Below are 22,917 nucleotides of genomic sequence, written 5' to 3' on the forward strand. Positions count from 1 at the left end.
TTGAGCAAACTGATCCATACGGTGGTCCAAGCCATCCATTCTAGCCTCCTGATTAACTAGGAGCTGTGGTATGTCAGCAGGTTCCATTATGGCCCTGTTGTAATGTCACGATCCCGGGGAACCCAACACGCTAACACACACACAGACACACACACAGAAAGTGTGCTGTACCGGTCCTTAGAGTGGCCGGGCTAAGCACACAAAGAATAGTCAGGAGACAAGCCGAGTAAGGGGAACCAGAAAACAGAATAACGAGAAACAAGCCGAGGTCAAAGGGTAGGAGAAAGTCACAAAGTCAGTATAACAAGCCAGAGGGTACGTAACCAGAAAGCACACGTTCACAATCGATACTATAAAGCAAAGACCACAACAGGGCACAGATAGACAGGAAAGGTAAGTATTTAAATCCTAGCCTGAATCCTGATTGGCTAACCACCAATCAGTATTAACAAACACACGTGGGGGATATCTATACCCCCCACTGTGTTTGTTGCACTGTAGCTTTAACGCCGGGTCACGTGAGTGACCCCGGCGCTTAGATAATAGTGCCGGCTCCCAGCGTGCAGCGTTAGACATGCTGCCGCTGGGAGGAGGAGAGGAGGACGCGAGCGGCGTGTCAGGAGGAGAGGACGCCGCTCGCTTAACGGTAAGGGGAGAGGGGACCGCGGGCGGCGACGGACCGAGGGTGAGTGCTGCGAGAGGATTGCAGCCTCCCCTCACCGCTGCCCGCGGAGCCCTGACATCTGCAAAGCATGGTCAGGGCAGGTATATCACCTACACTGTGCATTGGGTAAACCTGCTGACGCCTGACAAGCAAGGAATGCGTGGCATTGCAGAGGAGTTGGTGACACCGCCACGAATAGCAGGCAGTCCTGCTGCCACCTCCTCTACTCCTCCTACTCCATCCTCTTCCATAACCTCCTTGGCTGAGTCCTCTTGTGCTGCTGCGTCTTGCTCCACATCAACGGCACCCCCCAGCTCCCCAGGTACTATTCCACATCCCGGATACGGCAGTGCCACGCCGTCTTGGGTTTGACTTGCTTGAAAGCAGAGAGTCACACCGGACAAGCACTCCTGTCCACCCTGAACGCACAGGTGGAAAAGTGGCTGACTCCGCAGCAACTGGATATCGGCAAAGTGGTGTGTGACAACGGAAAGAATTTGATCGCGGCATTGAAGTTGGGCAAGTTGACACATGTGCCGTGCATGGCACATGTGTGTAATCTGATCGTACAACGCTTTGTGCATAAGTACACAGGCTTACAGGACGTCCTGAAGCAGGCCAGGAAGGTGTGTGGCCATTTCAGGCGTTCCTACATGGCCATGGCTCACTTTGCCGATATCCAGCGGCGAAACAACATGCCAGTGAGGCGCTTGATTTGCGACAGCCCTACACGTTGGAATTCCACACTCCTAATGTTCGACCGCCTGCTCCAACAAGAAAAAGCTGTTAATGAATATTTGTATGACCGGGGTGCTAGGACAGCCTCTGGGGAGCTGGGAATTTTTTTGCCACGTTACTGGACGCTCATGCGCAATGCCTGTAGGCTCATGCGTCCTTTTGAGGAGGTGACAAACCTAGTCAGTCGCAACGAAGGCACCATCAGCGACATCATACCAATTGTTTTCTTCCTGGAGCGTGCCCTGCGAAGAGTGCTGGATCAGGCTGTAGATGAGCGTGAAGAGGAAGAGGAAGAGTTGTGGTCACCATCACCACCAGAAACAGCCTTATCAGCATCGCTTGCTGGACCTGCGGCAACGCTGGAAGAGGATTGTGAGGAAGAGGAGTCAGAGGAGGATTGTAGCTTTGAGGAGGAGGAGGAGGAGCAAGACCAAACACAACAAGCATCCCAGGGTGCTCGTTATCACCTATCTGGTACCCGTGGTGTTGTACGTGGCTGGGGGGAAGAAAATACCTTCAATGACATCAGTGAGGAGGAGGAACAGGAAATGAGTAGCTCGGCATCCAACCTTGTGCAAATGGGGTCTTTCATGCTGTCCTGCCTTTTGAGGGACCCTCGTATAAAAAGGCTGAAGGAGAACGACCTGTACTGGGTGTCCACGCTACTAGACCCCCGGTATAAGCAGAAAGTGGCGGAAATGTTACCGAATTACAACAAGTCGGAAAGGATGCAGCATTTGCAAAATAAATTAAAAAGTATGCTTTACACAGCGTATAAGGGTGATGTCACAGCACAACGGGAATCTAACAGGGGGAGAGGTGGAAGTCATCCTCCTCCTCCTCCCACGACCACGCCGGCAAGGACAGGACGTTTTAAAGACGTGTTGTTGATGGAGGACATGTGGACCTTTTTAAGTCCTATGCATCGCCACAGCCCTTCGGGATCCACCCTCAGAGAGCGACTCGACCGACAGGTAGCAGACTACCTCGCCTTAACTGCAGATATCGACACTCTGAGGAGCGATGAACCCCTTGACTACTGGGTGTGCAGGCTTGACCTGTGGCCTGAGCTATCCCAATTTGCGATAGAACTTCTGGCCTGCCCCGCTTCAAGTGTCCTGTCAGAAAGGACCTTCAGTGCAGCAGGAGGTATTGTCACTGAGAAGAGAAGTCGCCTAGGTCAAAAAAGTCTAGATTACCTCACCTTTATTAAGATGAATGAGGGATGGATCCCGAAGGGACTGACACTGGGCGATACATTCGATTAAAAAAGGCCTGATGAGATGAGCTGCCTTGGGCTAAAAATGGTCCACACGCTGCTGTATTTTAGCTCTGAATGACGTTTGACTTGCGTGACTTATCCGCCACCAACTAGGGTTCAAGCCGCCATGTTTTAGGGCACTTTCTGCCTGTGAAACAAACATCAATTTTTCTGGCCGCTGCTACAGCAGCGGCTGCAACAATACCAAATTTTTCAGGCATGTGCACATGCCTAATTTTTAGGCCCACTGGTGCAGCACTGTGGCTTCAAAAACCAAACCAAAAAAAAATCCTCCAAGATGGCACCAATATACCAGTGGTCTAAGCATCTTCCCACCTTGGCCTAAAAAGGGGAGGTGATTCAACAATTAAAAATCTCTGCCATTTACACGTCCACTGATAGGAGACGCGGAAGGTATTAAACTGATATGAACAATACTAAACTCACCACTCCTATCTGGTGGCACATTAGCTTGCCCACGCAGTGCCCCAAATTTCAAGTAAGAGGACCGACCAAGCATCTTCTTCCATCTCCCTGTTACATAAATCAATGTCATATCCATAGAAATTGTAGAGAATATCCAGGATAGTTTTACAGGGCCAAATCATGTCGCCTGTTGAAAGAGGTGACCTTGCTCGGGTCCCAGGTGTGCGGTTCCTAAAATGGCTGCCATATACACGTCCACTGATAGGAGACGCGGAAGGTATTAAACTGATATGAACATTTACTAAACTCACCACTCCGAGTGCTGTTATTTATTAATTTTTTTTGTGGTGAGGCTTTACAGGACAGAGTGCTTCTCCACGAGACATGTTAACTCACGGGCAGCTGGCTCATCAAGGAACCAGAGCAGCTTGAACGAGGTGACCTTGCTCGGGTCCCAGGTGTGCGGTTCCTAAAATGGCTGCCATATACACGTCCACTGATAGGAGACGCGGAAGGTATTAAACTGATATGAACAATACTCCACTCCTATCTGTAGGTCCGTCCCATTGTGATTTATGCCCCCCACCCACCGCGCAGGGATGGGGGCAGGGGGGGAGGAAAGTAGGCCCCCCCATTGTGATTTATGGCCCCCACCCACCGCCGCAGGGGTGGGGGCCGAGGGGGGGAGGACAGTAGGTCCCCCCATTGTGATTTATGGCCCCCACCCACCGCGCAGTGGTTGGGGAGGACAGTAGCTCCCCCCAGTGTGTATCATGGGCTTTGAGGACAGGTGTCAATCCATACCTGCCAAGTGACCCTATGTAAGGGGAACAGTCCCTATTCTGCTCTGTGTCAGTGTGTATCATGGTCTCTGTGGACGGGGAACAGTCTCTATTCTGCTCTGTGTCAGTGTGTATCATGGTCTCTGTGGACGGTGAACAGTCTCTATTCTGCTCTGTGTCAGTGTGTATCATGGTCTCTGTGGACAGGGAACAGTCTCTATTCTGCTCTGTGTCAGTGTGTATCAGGGGCTTTGAGGACAGGTGTCAATCCATACCTGCCAAGTGACCCTATGTAGGGGTAACAGTCCCTATTCTGCTCTGTGTCAGTGTGTATCATGGTCTCTGTGGACGGGGAACAGTCTCTATTCTGCTCTGTGTCAGTGTGTATCAGGGGCTTTGAGGACAGGTGTCAATGTTAGGTGATTTCTGCCCTTTATGGATTAAAACCAGACTCTGCATCAACTGTGTAATTTTCCATGGGAGTTTTGCCATGGATCCCCCTCCGGCATGCCACAGTCCAGGTGTTAGTCCCCTTGAAACAACTTTTCCATCACTTTTGTGGCCAGAAAGAGTCCCTGTTGGTTTTAAAATTCGCCTGCCCATTGAAGTCAATGGCGGTTCGCGAACATTTGAGGAAGTTTGCGTTCACCGTTCGCGAACCGAAAATTTCAGGTTCGCGACAACACTATAAGGCAGTGAAAATATATTTTATAGATCTACATTAATACCACCATGCACATAATCTGTGTGTAACATTAGTGTGCCTGTGATGTAATCAATATTTTATGTTTATGCTAATGCATCACAAGACACCTTTTTGTTAGTAATTTGCTCAAAACCGAGGTCTCTAAAGTGATGCTTAAATAACTTAATACAGTGGCGAGAGAAAATTTAAAACCCACCATAACGCCCTCTATTTCTCCACTATATAATCAAAACACAGTATAACATATAATTGTGTCTGTCATCCTAGCCTAGCAATACACAAATAAAAAAAGTAAAAATACATTCACAAAAAGTTTTTTTTTCCGCTTCCATCATTCAATTTTAGTTTTACTTGTGTTTTCAAAATTCTTTGTCATGCTACATTACCCACATTCTATTAAACTTCATATCATGGATGGACAACCTGACATTTTCCTGTAGACTCTGCTGTTACAAACCAGAATTTATAGTTTCCTCAATGGCTGAAACAATACAGGTCCCGAGGCTTCCATTCCAAACTCTTATTACGGACAGGTTCCTTCACTTACTATTTCATATTTGCCAAACCTAAGTAGCCTCATCTGCTTTGAAAAATTACCATTTTACCTCATATTTATACAGTATGTTCTTCTGTCCGGGAACATACAGGAGGTAACAAAATAGAGTCAAAAGGCATTTAATAGACTTGTGCCTGGATGGCAAATTCGGCTCGGCTGAACCATTTCTCGTGAAGCTAGAATTTTCTTGGGGATTCTGAATTTCGGCCATATGTCGGCTTGGATCGGCTGAATTCTGGTGCTGAAAAACGGATTTGAAAACAAATCAGAAGATACAAAATAGGGCCAAAAAATAGGCCAATCAATGTACTGAATAGTATAGACATAACATAATATTATGTATGCTGTATATGTTGCAGTATGCTAATAGGAGCATTCTTGTCTTTTGGTTCACAGATGAAATGAAAAAAATTAACCAATAGTTAAATATATTTTTATATAAATATAGATTTTGCTGTTCCGCCTCTTTATGGCCTCTATTGGTCATTTCTCTCTTCAGCTGTGAATAAAATCAACGTTTACTGATTGTCCCTTAGCCATCTTTTTTTCACATCAATCATCTCTTTTTTTGTCAATTCAGACATAATTGAGAGTTATTAATCACAATGAACATGCTCGGCCATTGCATGTTTGGCTCGTTTGTGATTCAGGTACATTTCAGCACGAGTTCAGGAAATTGACTGATTAGCCCATCGGCCCATATCTGGATGAATTGCAGTTCAGACTGAAGCAAATGTCTCACTCTATCAATTAATAATTAGTGGGGACAGTGGTGGCAGTGGTGGTGGGGTTGTGACCTTCTTGGATGGTTTACCTCTTGAAAATGTAACAATGAAGTCAAATTTCCTACATTTTGTTTAGCATTGTTGGCCTGATCATAGATTGATGTTCATCAAAATCCTGACCAGCAGTTATAAAATCAATGGCAGCCTCATAAGCATCATATTTTCCTTGTTTTTTTTAAATCTAAAAAAAACTCTTACTTTACACACCTCTAGCATAAAGATAAGTCAATAATGGTGGCATTTATGTTTATTTGGGGAACAGTAGTTTGAGCTTACATCTTCTTGTCATTGCATTGATTGGAACATCTGATACAAGTCACTTGTTGCTTAACAGAATTTATTATCCTAAAGGTTCCATTAGTTTTCAAAGCAAAGCTAGAGATAGTAGGATCAATTTGTTTAATGTTGTACGTTCCTTCAGATTCCCATAACGGTCTTAGATGAACACTACTTCACGTACTAGGTCAAATTAGCTAAAACAATAGGTCAGTACAGATAATTATTATGGATTCACAAACTTTCTTAAATGGTGCCCAGAACTGATTGTTCACTTAATCCTCAATCCATGTAGATTCATTGTGATTATACAGAACTGGGAACTGAATAATTAACACAAAAAATGCAGAACTGAAAGCTACACAGTGTTGCAGGGTGCGGTGTAAGAGGGTTTATCAAAGTGTTCTGTTTTAACAAGTGGCGCAGACATGTAATAGCGACAGAGTCCCCAAATGGAGTGTGCGTGCTGGTTTCACGGGTGATTGCCCTGTTTTTAGTACCTTAGACCACTTTTTAAAACAGAACGCTTTGATAAATCTCCCCCAGTGAATTGCATACTGTGATAACTTTTTGTTCCATACGAGATATAGCTACACTTTTTACTGACACGAAGAGGGCAATTTTGCAAAAATTCGCCAAGACTTTTGCTGCCCTTGGCATTTGTGTTAAATGGCAACCTTGGGATTCACTTATTCTTGAACATGTATACCAAACCATTTATCAGTTATATTTTTGAAATATATTGTACAACATAGTTTAGTTTCATATTGTAGTGCTGAGACATACCATAAAGGCTGAAGATATGTTGAATTATATGCAGTTGATGTTATGGAAGCCAGAAATACATCAGCTTTGAAAAATATAAAACATTTCCTATGGCCAGCTTTCATAAAATGATAGAGATTACAATGATTTTGAATTATTACAAAGAGCATTAAAGAGTCAGATTGGGTGGAACGAGTTATTTGATAACATTACCGATGCTTTTGATCTGATGGTCTAAATATTCAATAAGGATTCAGCACACTTTCCATACATAGTTTCCTTAACATTAAATACTGACAGTCTGATATGGAGGCTCTTTGGATGTATCGGATGACCTTGGATACAGTGAAACGATTCAATAAGGGATCCAACAGGCAATGAATGGGTTTCCTCATCTCGTGGCTTCTGAAATAAAGAGAAAATCCTTGATATTCACTGAGCCAGCACAATTTGGGAGCTTTATCCTCAGCTATTATTCTGTTTTATGACGTCTCCTCTAGCCTCTCAACGGCTCGCTTTCTGAGCAGCTGTCATTAACCTCCATATTTATGGTTCCCACAAAGGATACTCTGCTAACCCATCCTAGTCCATAATAGTTCACCAAGAGGACATTACGGGGATGGACTTTTCTGTAGATCAGAATTATGACGAGAAGAGGAGGGGTGGTAGGGGAATTTGCGGGGAAGCAGTAACGAGGCTGAAATTAAAGACAAAATAAATAAAATTAAAAACATTTTTTTTTCTCTAAAAATGGTAAGATCTAAAGGGGAAAACGAACAAGATTAGCCTGAAAAATCTAGTCAAGAAACGTAATTGGTAGAAACAGTCAATGAAAACAATTTTTTTTTTTTACTGTGTTTTTTTGAACGTAGGCATTAAGCATACTGCAGTATAGACTCGCTCGCTAGTTACAGAAATCGGGGCTATTGACCACTCACAGGAGCTAACAAATTACATCGCAGTAAAAGCTTTTCTAAAGATGTGGGGATCCAGAAATCCCCTACATGAAGAATGATCACAAATTACATTTATAATCCCCATTGTCAAGGAGATAATTCCTGTGCCTGGCGGCGAAATGGTTATGACTGGCGCTGTAAGAATGTCACGTAACATTGCATATGGTCTTTAAATATGCTCTGTTTTATGCCAAAGAACTTTCCAGGCTCCATTTATTCTCGCTGAGCACTCACATATATTGCAAGAATCCCACAGGCTATTATTAAATGACATGAAAGTGATTACAGCTATTCACGCAGCCGACCAGAATATTGTCTCCTCCTTGCAATTTGTTTAAATAAGCCCTTCCTTGATTCACGGGCACTTAAAGGGCATTGGAAGATGCAGAACATATACATTTCTTTAAAAAAAAAAAATATATATATATAAAATATATTCTGCCGAAGGTTTTTATATATACAATATACCTTTATCATTGCAGACACATATATGCTTTAAAAATATAAAATATGCTCCCCACCACATTTTGATCTAAGGGGAAAACAACACTTCTTTGGAATGTAAACCATTGAATAAAAGATCGAAATTCACCTATGGCTTGTTTTAACATTTCTTTCACAAGATGCTCCAGTTCTTACAACTCAAAGCCCTGGCAAACATTGCACATGAGGAGGAGACATAGAAATATTGTTTCATTTCTCCTCTATCCTGTATGCTTTCTCTATGCTGACTGCCAGGACAGAGTTTATACCAATTGACAGAGAGTCAAAGGGGCACTATATTCACCACAACAAATGTAGTTTAATGAAGCAGTTTTGGTGTATAGATCATTACCCTGCAGTCTCACTGCTCAATTCTCTGCCATGAAGAAGTTAAATTACTTTGTTTATACAGTCCTAGTCACACCTTCCTGCATGTGACTTACACAGTCTTCCTAAACACTTCCTGTAAAGAGTCACCTAATGTTTACAATACGTTTATTGCAAATTCTGTTTAATTTAAAATTTCTTATCCCCTGCACTGTTAATAGTTTGTTAAACCCTGCAAGAGCCTCCTGTGTGTGATTAAAGTTCACTTTAGAGAGCAGGAGATAAACACTTTTATATGAGTGAAACTATTTTATTCATGCAGGCTGTGTCAGGGCCAGGGGGTGTGTGGCTAGGGCTTCATGGATTGAAACAAAAGTGATTTAACTCCTAAATGATAGGGGATTTCTTATCTCCTGCTCTGCTAATAGCTTGCTACACCCTGCAGGAACCTCCTGTATGTAATTAAAGTTCAATTTACAGAGGAGGAGATCAAAACTTTTAAAGTAAGTTACATCTGACTGAAAATTAAGCCATTTTGTTCATGCAGGCTGTGTCAGTCACAGTCAGGGGAGGTGTGGCTAGAGCTGCGTAAAACAGAAACAAAATTGATCTAACTCCTAAATGGCAGAGCATTGAACTGTGAGACTTCAGGGGCATGATCTATACACCCAAATGGCTTTATTAGGCTGCCATTGTTTTGGTAATAATCGTGTCCCTTTAAGATGTAGGCACCCAGTTGTACTATAAAGATGTGCAGATTTACAAATACAATTTTTTTTATAAAGTGCCAACATATACTGAAATACTGTAAAATAGAAAACAAGACAAAATTGTAACAAATCATGTATGACATGCGGGAACAGTTTTAATTTTATTTTTCACACAACGTCAGCCGGCGGGGGAGACCTAATGCGCATGCATGGCAATCGCCGCGCATGCGCATTAGACCTCCCCATAGGAAAGCATTATACAAAGCTTTCCTATGGGGATTTCGGCAATGCTGGAGGTCTTCACATAGCGTGAGGACGTCCAGTTTTGCTAAAAACACTTTCCGTGTTCTAGTAGACAGCCACTAGAGGAGGACTTAACCCTGCAATGTAAATATCGAGGTTTATGAAAAACTGCAATAATTACACTTGCAGGGTTAAGGGCAGTGGGAGTTGGCACCCAGACCACTCCAATGGGCAGAAGTGGTCTGGGTGCCTGGTGTATCCCTTTAATTTTCATGAAGTAATTATAGTGTCTACAGTGGTTTACTTCTTCATGCTTTATTTTATTAATTAGAAGGCTTGGAAGCACAGCTTTAAACCATGCCTCCAAGCCCTCTTGTTACTTCCCAGCTCTCGTACCCAGAATGAGGAAATATAAAGGAAGAGAGAATAACTGAACGATTTGGGGGGGGTGAACCTTACCAGGAAAGCTTAAAGGACCTGAACATGTATAGTTTGGAGGAAAGACGAGACAGGGGGGATATGATAGAAACATTTAAATACATAAAGAGAATGAACACTACCCTTAACCCTGCAAGTGTAATTATTGCAGTTTTCATAAACTGCAATATTTGTAATACCTTGGGTTGTATACCTTTGCAAATGGTATGCTATCATGGGGGTAATTTTCATTCCTGGGCTACCATACTTACTCAAAGGCAACATAACCAGTCTGGCAGATTTCAATGAGTATAAATTGAAAAATGTAATGTGTTTTACTTGGCCTTGTAACTTTCCAAAACACCATCAAATCTGTACATGTGGGGTACTGTTTTACTCGTGAGACATTGCTGAATACAAATATGTTTACTTTATTGCAGTAATAGCTAACAGTATTATGCCATGGATAACTAAAAAAAATAACAAAATATCTTAAAGGATCCCTATAGGGTCAGGAACACAAACAATGCAGAGCATGGGGATGCTGAATGGCAGGGCCGCTTACTGTGCAGCCCAGAGCCAGTAAGCCCCTCCACTGGCCAAGTAAGGAGTGGCCACTTGGAGGTGTCCCTAGGGGCAATGTAAACACTGCCTTTTCTCTGAAAAGGCAGTGTTTACATGAAAATGCCTGGAGGGAGCTATTCTACTCACCACAACAACTACATTAAGCTGTAGTTGTTCTGGTGACTATAGTGTCCCTTTAAATTCTCATAATTTTTTATATTTTATTCATATTAAATTATGTTTTATATATACATTTTTGATATGAAATGAAAGCCCTGTTTCTCCTGAACAAAATTATATATAATAAGTGTGGGTGCATTTAATATGAAAGAGGTGAAGTCAGGTTGAACAGATATATAGCGCAAATTCAAAGTTTTGTTTTGATCACAACTTGTACAACTGCCTCAGTCCTTAAGGGGTTAAGCATGCGTGGGATAGGCATAAGGCTACCCTAACTATAAGATTAGGTCAGGGTCTAATGAGAATATTTAGAAAATTGGGCAGACTAGATGGGCCGAATGGTTCTTATCTGCCGTCACATTCTATGTTTCTGTGTTTCTTAACCTAAAACTTTGAGAGGGGAAGTACAGTTGGAAAAACAGGAAAATATGGCCAGGGATTGCTGAACAATAACTGAGCAGGTAACATATCTCTAAAAGAAGAGTAACATCATAACGTGTCATCATTATTTATGTGTTTAAAAGGTTTTTGGCTGAGAGGGAGAAAGATGGATGGAAGACTATATCTCGGGGTGGCGGGGTGGAGGGTAGAAACTACCCAGTCTATACCAGGGATAGGCAACCTTCGGCACTCCAGATGTTGTGGACTACATCCCCCATAATGCTCTTACACTCATAATGCTGGCAAAGGATCATGGAGGTGTAGTCCAAAACATCTGGAGTGCCGAAGGTTGCTTATGCCTGGTCTATACTAAGCAGCACTGGCATTCAGATGCTCTGCATGGGTATAGCTATGTATTATAGCAACATATATATATATATATATATACAATAAACTGTAACACTGAAAAAAAGTAATTTTCTTAATTGTTCTCCAGATGACTAACTTCAATCACTGCATATACTAAAGCTGCAAAGTCCAGCAGAGCTTCAGAGGAAAAATGGTGACGCCGTTTGTTTATTTGCTGTTCAGTAAGAAGTCTAACACTGCAGATCGCGTTGATGCATTATTAAAGGGAGAGCTAACGCTTTGAAATTTCCTGCCTTGTACAGCTCTCTGGTGTACACGCCGAAGGCTATGCCTTGCAGGGATTCAGGGGCTCGGGGCAAAACATGTGACTTCAAATGGTCCTGTTGGGTAAAGAGAAAGGAGAGAATGCATGCACTTATTTTTGTTTTAGATAAAGACCTTGACAGGCTGCTTCATAAAACAATGCCAAGCTTTATAACACATTTCAGCAAATTATGTTTCTGCTTTTACACTAGTCAGATACAAAAAATACAATATGTACAGGATTAGACTAGACATGTATGAGTCACAGTTTGTATACCATCTGATCAATCAATAATCAATAATTATTAAAATATATATATTTATTATTTGTTTATTTTTATCCAGTGTGAATATATATTGGTCCTGAAAATGGAATTGTTGTGACACAGTGACTTATTCCTTTAGCTGATATAGTGCCAAATCTGTAATGTATTTTTTTTAAAAAATATATATTTTTATTATTTATATTTATTTATTTGTTTATTTGTATCCAGTGTGAATATATATTGGACATGACAATTCAATTATTATTGTGACACACAGACACAGGTGTATTGCTTAATCAGTACAGTTTTGTAATAATTCTATTAATACTTTTTGTGGTACTAGTTTAAATTTACAGTATATGTAAGTGTACAAGTCCAGTCTCTTTACACATAATCCTCCACCACCTGTTTTCCCAAGCAGTTTTCAAGAGGGCTGGGTGGGATGTTGATTGCAATGACCAAGGCTTCTACTTTCACATAAGTTTTGAAGACCGAAAAGGTTAGGTGGGGGGATTTAGAATGCATTTCCTTAAAACTACACTGTATTTTTGTTGAACTATATATTGTATGTGACATTTATCGATACTATAGACTATATGGTATTTTTTCTCTGCCATTGTTTGTGATGTAAAATTGTACAATCTAAAATATTATATACAATTCTAGCATTATACGTACACGATAGCACCCTATAGACCACTCTACTGTGTTGTCACACCAAGCGTGTAGTAGATTGTAGTCTAAATTACTAACAGTATTTGAGATTTCATGTGTTTAACATCACAATCTATATCAGGTACATACTCTAGACCAGGGGTCTTATCAGGTATCAGGTAAATACTCTAGACCGGGGTAGGCAAGCTACAGCACTCCAGTTGTTGTGGACTAAATATTCCGTAAGGATTGCAAAGCATCAGGGAGATGTAGTCCACAACACCTGGAGTGCCTGTTTTCTGCTGCTTGTACAAAATAGCACCAGACATGGAATTATTCTATGTCTGGTCAATGCTACTACCTTCTAACTTGCCTATTGCTCGTCAAACCATTAGAAATACTTCTGTCACACCTTTCCCTTTAGTAGAGGTATCTCTGATGCATTTTTCATCAAAAACTATAAACTATAAAATAAAAATGTTAATGCATTAAATTCCAAGGATAACAGAACTCTCTGAGATACTCAACCAACATAACTGGAGCCAGCAATGATTGTACAATCAAAGTCACTTAGACTTAGTTCCTCATTCCGATGTATAGTTTAGAAACCAACTGAACCTCTTTTTGGTTGTAAAATGTTTTATAAAATTTATCACAAAACACAGAGAATACACAAGAAAAACATTTGAATACATATATTCATCTTCTTATGTTAGCATTAAGTACACATCTCCAAAAAAGAGCGCAAACAGCATCCATCAGTTAAAAATGTGTGGAGCAGTTCATTATTTCATATATTTTACCAATTCCTCCAGAAACCCTGGAATACCTGTGTCATCAGCTCTAACTAATATACAAATGATCAATTTTGTCTCTGTAACCTGTGTACTTTGTAGTAAAAGCACATCTCTCTATAAAAAATGAAAACACAGAAGAAAAAAGCAAACACACGCATTCTACACACAGTTCCAAGAATTGAGACTATAAATCTGTAGGTCCAGGGTTTAATGAGTATTTATCCCACATCGACCATTTATATTTCGGGACATTATATATCCCCTCATTTTTATAATTTAGTTATAAAGCTCTGTTTCTCTGCATAACAGTTTCAATATCTGACCATAGGGGCATTTCTTCTCCCTTCCACCAACGATCTATAAGCCATTTAGCTGCCATTAATTCCTGTAATAAAAAACTCTTAACATCCATTGAAATATTTTCACATGATTGGTTGATTAGATATTTGAATGAATGAATGAGCAATTGTACTAGTGTATCTAATACAAGCGACCACTTACGCAGCTACATAAAGGTTTGACCCACTTTTCTCCTTTTAGCATTGAAAATATTTTCAAGCATAAGTATTGTGTATGTATAATACCTACTTTTTTACCTTAACTGGAACAAAACTAGCAATAAAGAAATGAAGTAGCCAAAGGGTCCAGTATCGTAAACAATGGGATATAGAGTGCCAAAGGGTGGCAATGTATTGTAATTTTATAATCATAATAAAAATTGTCTATGAATACAGAATGGCTGGCAAAGATGTTCTAACTCTTCATATTGTTAAGATTCTATCTATCTACTCCTCATTCAGTGCATAAATGTTGATAGTGATAGGGATGTGGCAATGTCCGATGGCATGAAAGTATCTGCTTATAAGCCAGAAATATGTGATTTATTTTTGAATCCTATGTGAAACATGTGGTAGAAACATATGTAGGAGAGCTATCTCTGGCAGCAGTGGTAGTGTGTGGGATGTGATTTTTGGACATCATACGAGTAATGTGCTCACACAGGAATAAAACAGGAGGTCGCTCCCACCATATGTGTACACAAACTCCAGTATACAAACTGTCTTAAGCGAGCTTCCAATTTTGATTTCAAAATACACGTGACTTTGAATTTTTATTTCATATTTAAAATAATCCCTAGTGCTTTTGCTTTTATGATATGATAAACGTATAATTAAGATCACTTGCCATGGAACTTCTGATAGATGCTGTAGCTACAAGACTTCCTTTCTTATGGACGCACAGGCATTTTTTTTTTTATATTTTGTAAATGGTTGTAAATCAGAAAATTCACACACTCAATACATAATAAATATATAATGAACCCTGAAATCCCTTATTAACCAGGAAGGAGCTGTAAGCTGTCCTGTTTACTCCTGCTATGGCAGAAAACGTAATATTTAATATTCAATGTTTGAGAGGAATTAAATAATCAATGCCCCCTATTCCAGTCACCCATGTATAGTTGTAGTGGATTTTCTATATAACTACTGTACTACATCCTCTCTATAGTTGGTAATCTACTTAATGGCCCACATGACACCCACAACCATGTGTGATTGGTGAAGGATTAACAAGGATTAACCTACTCATTGTGCCCCAAGCTTTACATATGGGCCTGAATCTGCCTGCCCCTTGTGGTGAGCAATGGGGAAGCCCAATCCATCTAGCTCCATACCGTATCATCCATGTTATTCTGAATTTTCTAACCCCTGAACCGACGTTGTGAGATAACAAATTAAACCTTTTTTTTTCACATGCTCTCATTACATCATCTTGTTGCTTACAATTATCGTTTAGTCAACTAAAACTAAATTTGGTCCCTGGTGCGCAACAAGTACAGATTGTACCTTATAGCGAATAACGATTCACCCAAAATTGTGAGTTTGAAATATATTTTCTTCAAATGTTTAACTTTCACCTTAACGGAAGCTTTTGCCTGCTTAGAAGTAACGGGTTGGAGGCGTAGAAATGGCTTAGCCTGGAAAATATATTCCAGGTACTAATTTGTAGATCTGTGACTTGTTACGCTACTGAAAACACATATTTGGATTTTAACATCAATCCTCATTGCGTGCTACAACACATATCTGTAGCTACAAAGAAACATGCCTAATAATGTTATAATTATCCACTAAACGGTAACTTTGGTGCTGACAGATTTTGTTAGTTTTCTCAAAAAAACCTAATCTAGGCAAAACATAATGGGGGTTTAGTTACATTATATGATCATACATTGCCTAAGCCTGCCACAACGTCAACGTACCCCATCTTTGGCAGGTCCTACACTACCAGCCTAGTGTCTGCTTCATGAGCTACTCACTTGGGGAAAAAAAAACATCTGGGGTTCTCTGCAGTACAGGATATTTCAGTTGACACAATCTAAAACTGGCGGCTGGTTGTGAAATGGAGTGGTTATATGATACCCTTTGATTAATTGTGACTAAAATGACCCTGAATCTATCATTTTGAGCTAAAATAACAATCTTCCCAATTTTACCTTGATATAAGTATCTTAGCACCTTGAAAATATGTGTTAGAAAAATTATTCTGTGCTTAGTTTAGAAATAGCATGTGTTGGCAGATACCAGCAAACTAGTAATATTTAGACATACTAATTTAAAGCTGATGATACTTAAATTTGTTTTTAGTGACCAGTGTCACGATCAGGGGGAATTAGAAAGCATAGACCGAATCACAATAAGTAGACTTTCCGTATATCGATCTTTAGAATGGCCTGGCTAACGGGTCAGTAAGAACATCCGAAGTCAAAGGGTTACAGAAATGCAGATAAACGTTAAACAAGCCAAGGTCAAAGGATTACAGAAGACAGGAAAAATGAAAAAAACAGAACCAGAATGAATACCAAAGACAATACAGGAGGAACAGACTATAGGGCAGGTCTTAACTCTATATATAGGCAGGTCTTAACTCCAATTGGTCCAAATTAGATTGGTATTACGTATTATTTGTGGACGGTTTCTGACCCTACTTTTCTGACTTATGATGTTATCTCTGTGCGCCGAATGTGGCTTACTGAATTCTGCGTTCGTTTTGGCTAACAACTGCATTCAGTCGCATATATTGGCACACAAGCGTTTTCGGAAGGAACACCTGGAGGCACAGGGCAGTTGGCAGCCGACCAGAGAGGTCAGAAGACGGCAAGCCTGACAACAAATAATAGTCTGTGTCATCAAAACAACCAATTCTTGAAGGCCCATATTCCAAAATAAAACGGCCCACTGGATTTAAGAGCAGGGCTGTGTCGAACAACCAAAGTTAAATAAAGAGGGCGTTTCATGCTGAGATAAGGTATTTCTGGGCTAAACTGTAATAAAGGCAAAATGTTACATGCCAATCAAATTTATCCACAATCCATCAGTAAAATGATTTCTTCAGAAGGGCAAACAGCAGACATCATTGACAGAGGACAAAATAAACAAAATGACTGCATCCAGGTACAAATATACAGTATAAGGAAGAAAATATAATAAATATAAAGAAAGACTAATGGCAAGAGAGGTAGTACATAAGGAATAAACAAAACAAAAGGAAATAAAATACAGGGCCACTTTAAAGACACTCTTCAGCCTCAACGTCTGTAGACATTGGAACTAAAGGTCTCACCTTGGTGGACAGCTTTTCACACAACATGGTGGAATTGCTGGAAAATAAGAATTTATGATTTATAAATTACATTTATCTTTTTTTAACTGATAGACCCTTTGGTTTAAGTTTAAATTATTCTCTTTTCAAATGTTTAGGGCCCCTTTTGCTGGTTGTATCTTCTGGTCCTAAAATAGCTTAGTTAACAAAAATGTATTGTTTACATGGTCCCCTCCTGTATTTTAATATCTGTGTTTTACTTAAATCCACTTCCACTGTTATCCTTTACCACTTAAGTTTAACAGTTTTAGAACATGTTTTGTAAAAAATAAAGCATATTTTACGATTGACTACCATAGCCTCTCCACCAGACGCAATGCATGTGTTCTGCAGTTTGAACATGTTGTTGTTTCAGTGTTCATACACCTGCTAAATTTTACAAGAATTAATTTGAAACTACACAGAAGACTTGTGTGTTTGTGATTTTTTTTTTCCTCCGAATTTTGGGTGATTAGTAGGTCGTCCGAATTTTTCTCTGAATCGCCCTATGACCGGATCACGGAAAACCTGAAACAGACAATGGACGAACAGTTTTTCTTGATTCGTGATTTTGAAAAAAAATATATGACTGATGGGAAAAAAGATGATTGACCGTTAAGGGACAACTACAAAATGTTCATATTATTCACAGATCAAGAGGGAAAAAGAAGAAGCAGTAAAACAAAATGCTATATATGTTTTAATATGTTATATATTGGGTTTAGAATTTCGACTTTAAGAATCGACAAAGACGGACTAATTTTTTTTTTTTGCTGTGCTGAAGTCTATTACATCTACTACAATTTTTTTTTTTTTAACCTTAGGGATTTTATCAAATATAACAGTAGATTTGTAACCAAACTCAATATAATCTCCAATGCATTTATACATTAATTTATTTCAATTTCTTTTTTTTGTGGTTTTAAGGCCTATTTTGTCTGCAATAAAGATGAATGGTTCATAGAAGAGTGGGAATATGATAGTTGCTATTAATTATACTCTAAAATATAGTTTGTTTTAATTGGTAATTCAATGTGCAATTTTGCATTTATTTGCTATTTTCTCATTGCCACATTTTGAGAAGGTTTCTTCTTTTTTTTATTTTGTAAGAAATTGGTACAAAGTTTCATTGACGTGAGTTATACGATAACCTCTGGCTATGACTTTTAGGTCCCCTAACCTGTCTGTTTGAATTTAGAAATAACAAATCATTTGTATGCTTCCAGCATACATTTTCTGATACATATTAGAGTGTATAAAATATTTAAATTGACAGAAACATATTGGCTATTTAGCTTGAGCAAGGTATATATTTCAGAATTGGTTTTAAAATATATAGATCACAGAAGTGTCAGTTTTAGCTGACTTATTTTCTGTCACATACCTAAACCTTACCTCTTTGGAAGTATTTTATCACATGTAACATCTCAGTTGATGGACAAAGAATTGGTTATGTGGTTAAAGGACAATTGTCTCCTCAAAACAATGTTTTAATATAATATTTTCATCGAGTTTTGAAAGGTTTTGTTTGAAGATCTTTTTTTCCACCAATCTGCTCACCTTTCTCCTAATGCACTCCAGATATAATGAATTCTTGGTGGTGGTTTGGACCTTAGTTCATAATCCCACCCTTACCACCAATGTGGTTTGCCTTGGTGATCTAACCACAAATGCAGACACATTACTCTCATATGTTCTCTTAATCTTCTACCATAACTCTAGAAGGAATGACGATCAAACCTATTCCTGGCTTAACATTCTGTCAGTGATATACGCAACTGTATGGGCAAAGACACACTCTTGCCCTTAATCTTGATATTAGTTATATTTTTCATATTGAACACAGAGTAATCTGTATGGGTTTAGCACTGCTAAGGGATTAAAGGTGTCACTAAGAATTTAAAACAAAACATTCTGAAACATAAATTGCCCACATCTACATGTATCTACACATACTAACATGTAACCCACCTTCTTAATTATCCAATGTTCTAGAAAATGGATAAACTAACCCATGTGTTTGAAAAAATATCTGTACAATTATAGCTCCCCCCTCCCCCCAGCCCCCCACACACACTGTCTCGCATCTTACTTATTCCATTATTTTAGTATAAGCAATGTAAAACAAACTAAAAACAATTTGGACTTCAGACAAACTGGATCTTATTGGTTATAAAAAAATGTGTATTCTAGGAAAATAAAAGTATCCTAGATATAAAAAAAAATAGATGAATAACAGCAACATTTTAAAACCAGAAGGATATCAAGTAAAACATAATATATTTTTGTGGTTTCACTGGTATTTTGTTATCTAAAATAGTGTTAAAGAATAGACTATCCTGGCATTAGACAATATGAAAAGGTCAAGCACATTACAGGTGGATTATAATTACACAGTTGTCATGCGTGGAAATTCAAATCTGGTTCTGTTGGTTGAGGGTAATAGAGTCTTTCTGCAGATTCCGATGATAAGCACACTCCCAATCATTCCTCCAGTAGCCTGGGGACAGCAAACCATTCTGTGATATACAGTGGAAATTCAAACACCATGTACAAGTGGCTCTGTTACCGTTTGTAAGGACGGAACAGCTGTTTGACTCCTTGATGGAGGGTGAATGGTTACACAAGGGAAAAGCCAAGTAAGCTCTTATCCTCTGATGGGTCATGTAAGCCAGCCAGGAAATGACAAACCCTTGTATCATTATGTGAGCGGCATACTTTCTAGTTTAAAGTAACACGGTTTCGCCTGTAAACTGTGTGGCTGTTTAAATAGACCAAGTTTTATAAAAACTTTTTTATTGGTTCCTCAAAATCATTTGCATTTACATATATATGTTGTTCTATATTGCTTCGTATCATTAATGTGCTTCTAGTTGTATCCATTTAGTGGGGAAAGCTAGGAAGGGGTAGGGGGTGTGGATACTTTTGTGGGAATTACATTTTTCCTATTCCCCATTATATTTGCAGAAAGAGAGGGGACTTAAGCAGTTATCCTGTAATGGGAGCACAGGGACCTCTCTTGTCTTGTTAGCTCACAGTGTTCTTTTTTGAAAGAGAATAAGCTGGCTTTAATGTCATGTACAGCATGTAATTAATTCTACAGCTTGGTAGTTTTTCATGGCTATGCCAAAGTGGTGGTGGTGGGAGTGCGCTTTGGATCAAATAGTTCAGGCTGACACATTACCTAATCTCTTTATTATTATTATTATTATTATTATTATTATTATTATTATTATTTATAAAGCTTCCACAGATTACGCAGCACTTTACAGTGGGTGGACTAATAGACAAATATCTGCAACATGACAAGTTGGACACACTGGAACATGGGGTCTCAAGGGCTATGCTCAAAGGAACTTATATTCTACGGAACTCCGACACCCTAAACATTGCTTAACAATATCAGAATATATTTTGGGATATTAACTGCATGCATACTAAAGGCCAGTTTCCTTTCAACTAGTTTTGCAAAAATTCCAAGTAAAAAGTACATCATCATTATTCATGAACATACTTGTTACCAGGGCCGGACTGATAAAAAAATTCAGCCCAGGCATTTTTTAATAACAGCGGCCCACTGAGAAGGGGCTGGTGCTAGAGGGGGTGTGTTTTTTCCTCACCAATGGCAAGCATGCCCCCTCTCAAAGTGAGCATGTTGGTTCAATACACTTCCAGGGTAGACCATGAGCTCTGCTGAAGAGCTCTAGCATGAGAAAAAGGCCCTGCATTTGTTCTGTGCAGCGCAAGCATTTTTATTAACATGCTTGCGCTGTGTTGGCTTGTAACTTGTCTCTAGTGTGTCCATAAGTGGGATACCAGGAAAAAAAGGGCCAGGAAAGAGAATTGTGCATGTGTTTGGAGCCTGCTTGTGGGATTGTGTGTGTGTAGAGTGAGCTGATTGTGGTGTGATATTGTGTAAATAGGTCGGTTTCAGTTGTGTTGTGTTTGTAGTGTAATGTGTGGCTAGGGAGAGTGTATAGGGAGCATAGTGTGTATAGCGGTTGTAGAGTATGTGTGTTTGGGGAATATAGTATGTGTTTGCTTACAAGGAATCTAATTTGTGCATAGGGATTCCAGAGTTTGTATGTCAGGAATGTAGTGTGTGCTAAGGGGATCTATTGTGTGTTTGAAGGACCCAGATCGTTAATAGGAGATCTAGTGTGTGTTTGTGTGTATAGAGGATTCAGATTGTATATAGGGATTTAGTGTGTTGTATAAGGGATCTAGTGTGTGCCTGGAATGTAATGTGTGTATGAGGGGTGCTGTGTGTGAGGGGTGCTGTGTGTGTGTGTATGTGAGGGGTGCAGTGTGTGAGGGTGCTGTGTGTGTGTATGTGAGGGGTGCTGTGTGTGAAGATACTGTGTGCGTGTATGTGAGGGGTGCAGTGTGTGAGGGGTGCTGTGTATGTGAAGGGTACAGTGTGTGAGGGTGCTGTGTGTGTGTATGGGAGGGGTGCAGTGTGTGAGGATGCTGTGTGTGTGTATATGTGAGGGGTGCAGTGTATGAAGGGTGTGGTGTGTGTGTATGTGAGCGGTGCAGTGTATAAGGGTGCTGTGTGAGTGTGTGTGTGAGGGGTGCTGTGTGTATGTATGTGAAGGGTGCAGTGTGTGAGCATGCTGTGTGTGTGTATGTGAAGGGTACAGTGTGTGAAGATGATGTGTGTGTGTGTATGTGATGGGTGCAGTGTGTGAGGGTGCTGTGTGTGAGGGTGCTGTGTGTGTGTGTGTATGTGAGGAGTGCTGTGTGTGTGTATGTGAGGGGTGCAGTGTATGAGCCTGCTGTGTGTGTGTATGTGAGAGGTGCAGTGTGTGAGCCGGCTGTGTGTGTGTCTATGCAAAGGGTGCAGTGTGTGAGGCTGCTGTGTGTGTATGTGAGGAGTGCAGTGTGTGAGGGGTGCTGTGTGTGTGTATGTGAGGAGTGCAGTGTGTGAGGGGTGCTGTGTGCTTGTATGTGAGGGGAGCACTGTGTGAGGGTGCTGTGTCAGTTTGTATGTGAGGGGTGCTCTGTATGAGGGTGTGTGTGAGTATGTGATGCTGTATGAGTGTGTGTGTGTGTGTGTGTGTGTGTGTTTGAGGGGTGCTGTGTGTGTATGTGAGGGGTGCAGTGTGTGAGCATGCTTTGTGTGTGTGTGAAGGGTGCAGTGTGTGAGGATGCTGTGTGAGTGTGTATGTGAGGGGTGCTGTGTGTGAGGGTGTGTGAGGGTGCAGTGTGTGTAAATATGTTTGGAAGTATTGTGTGTGTGTGTGGGGGAGATAGATTAATATAACTATATTTTTTTTATTTTAATTTTAAAAAGTGTAGGATCCCCCCTCCTTTCTTACCTGGGAGGGGGCACTGTGCAGCCATCCCTTGTGGTCCTAGTGGTGAGAGTGAACTCTAGCCTGCAGGGCATTACCATGATCACCGCGGCAACACTCCAACCTTGCAAGAGGCACACGGTGGAGCTGCAAGCCAGAGCTCCCCGGGTCCTCTCCTGTCTCCCTCCCCAGCTGGCAGCCGCTTGTTAGTGCCTATAGGCCAGTGAGGGAGATCTTTGATCTCCCCACCGGCCCATGAAGACACACAGCAGGATCGACGCTTGGATAGCACCTGCTTTATATGGGTCGGCAAGGAAGATCTCTTGATCTCCCCTGTCAGCCTCAGTCCATGGCCATCGCGGCCCACCG

General features: G+C 40.4%; 1 long non-coding RNA gene across 2 annotated transcripts in view; it reads right to left on the reverse strand.

Moving 5' to 3' along the window:
- Nucleotides 1-11,937: 11,937 nt before the first annotated feature.
- LOC134583343 (uncharacterized) overlaps nucleotides 11,938-22,917 on the reverse strand; it is a 157,576-nt gene continuing 146,596 nt past the window's right edge. For both annotated transcript variants that reach the window (XR_010086313.1, XR_010086312.1), the window contains exon 3: nucleotides 11,938-11,969. This is a non-coding gene — a long non-coding RNA (uncharacterized LOC134583343). The remainder of the gene's footprint in view (nucleotides 11,970-22,917) is intronic.

Source organism: Pelobates fuscus, chromosome 13 (assembly GCF_036172605.1).
Source record: "Pelobates fuscus isolate aPelFus1 chromosome 13, aPelFus1.pri, whole genome shotgun sequence".
Lineage (NCBI taxonomy): Eukaryota > Metazoa > Chordata > Amphibia > Anura > Pelobatidae > Pelobates > Pelobates fuscus.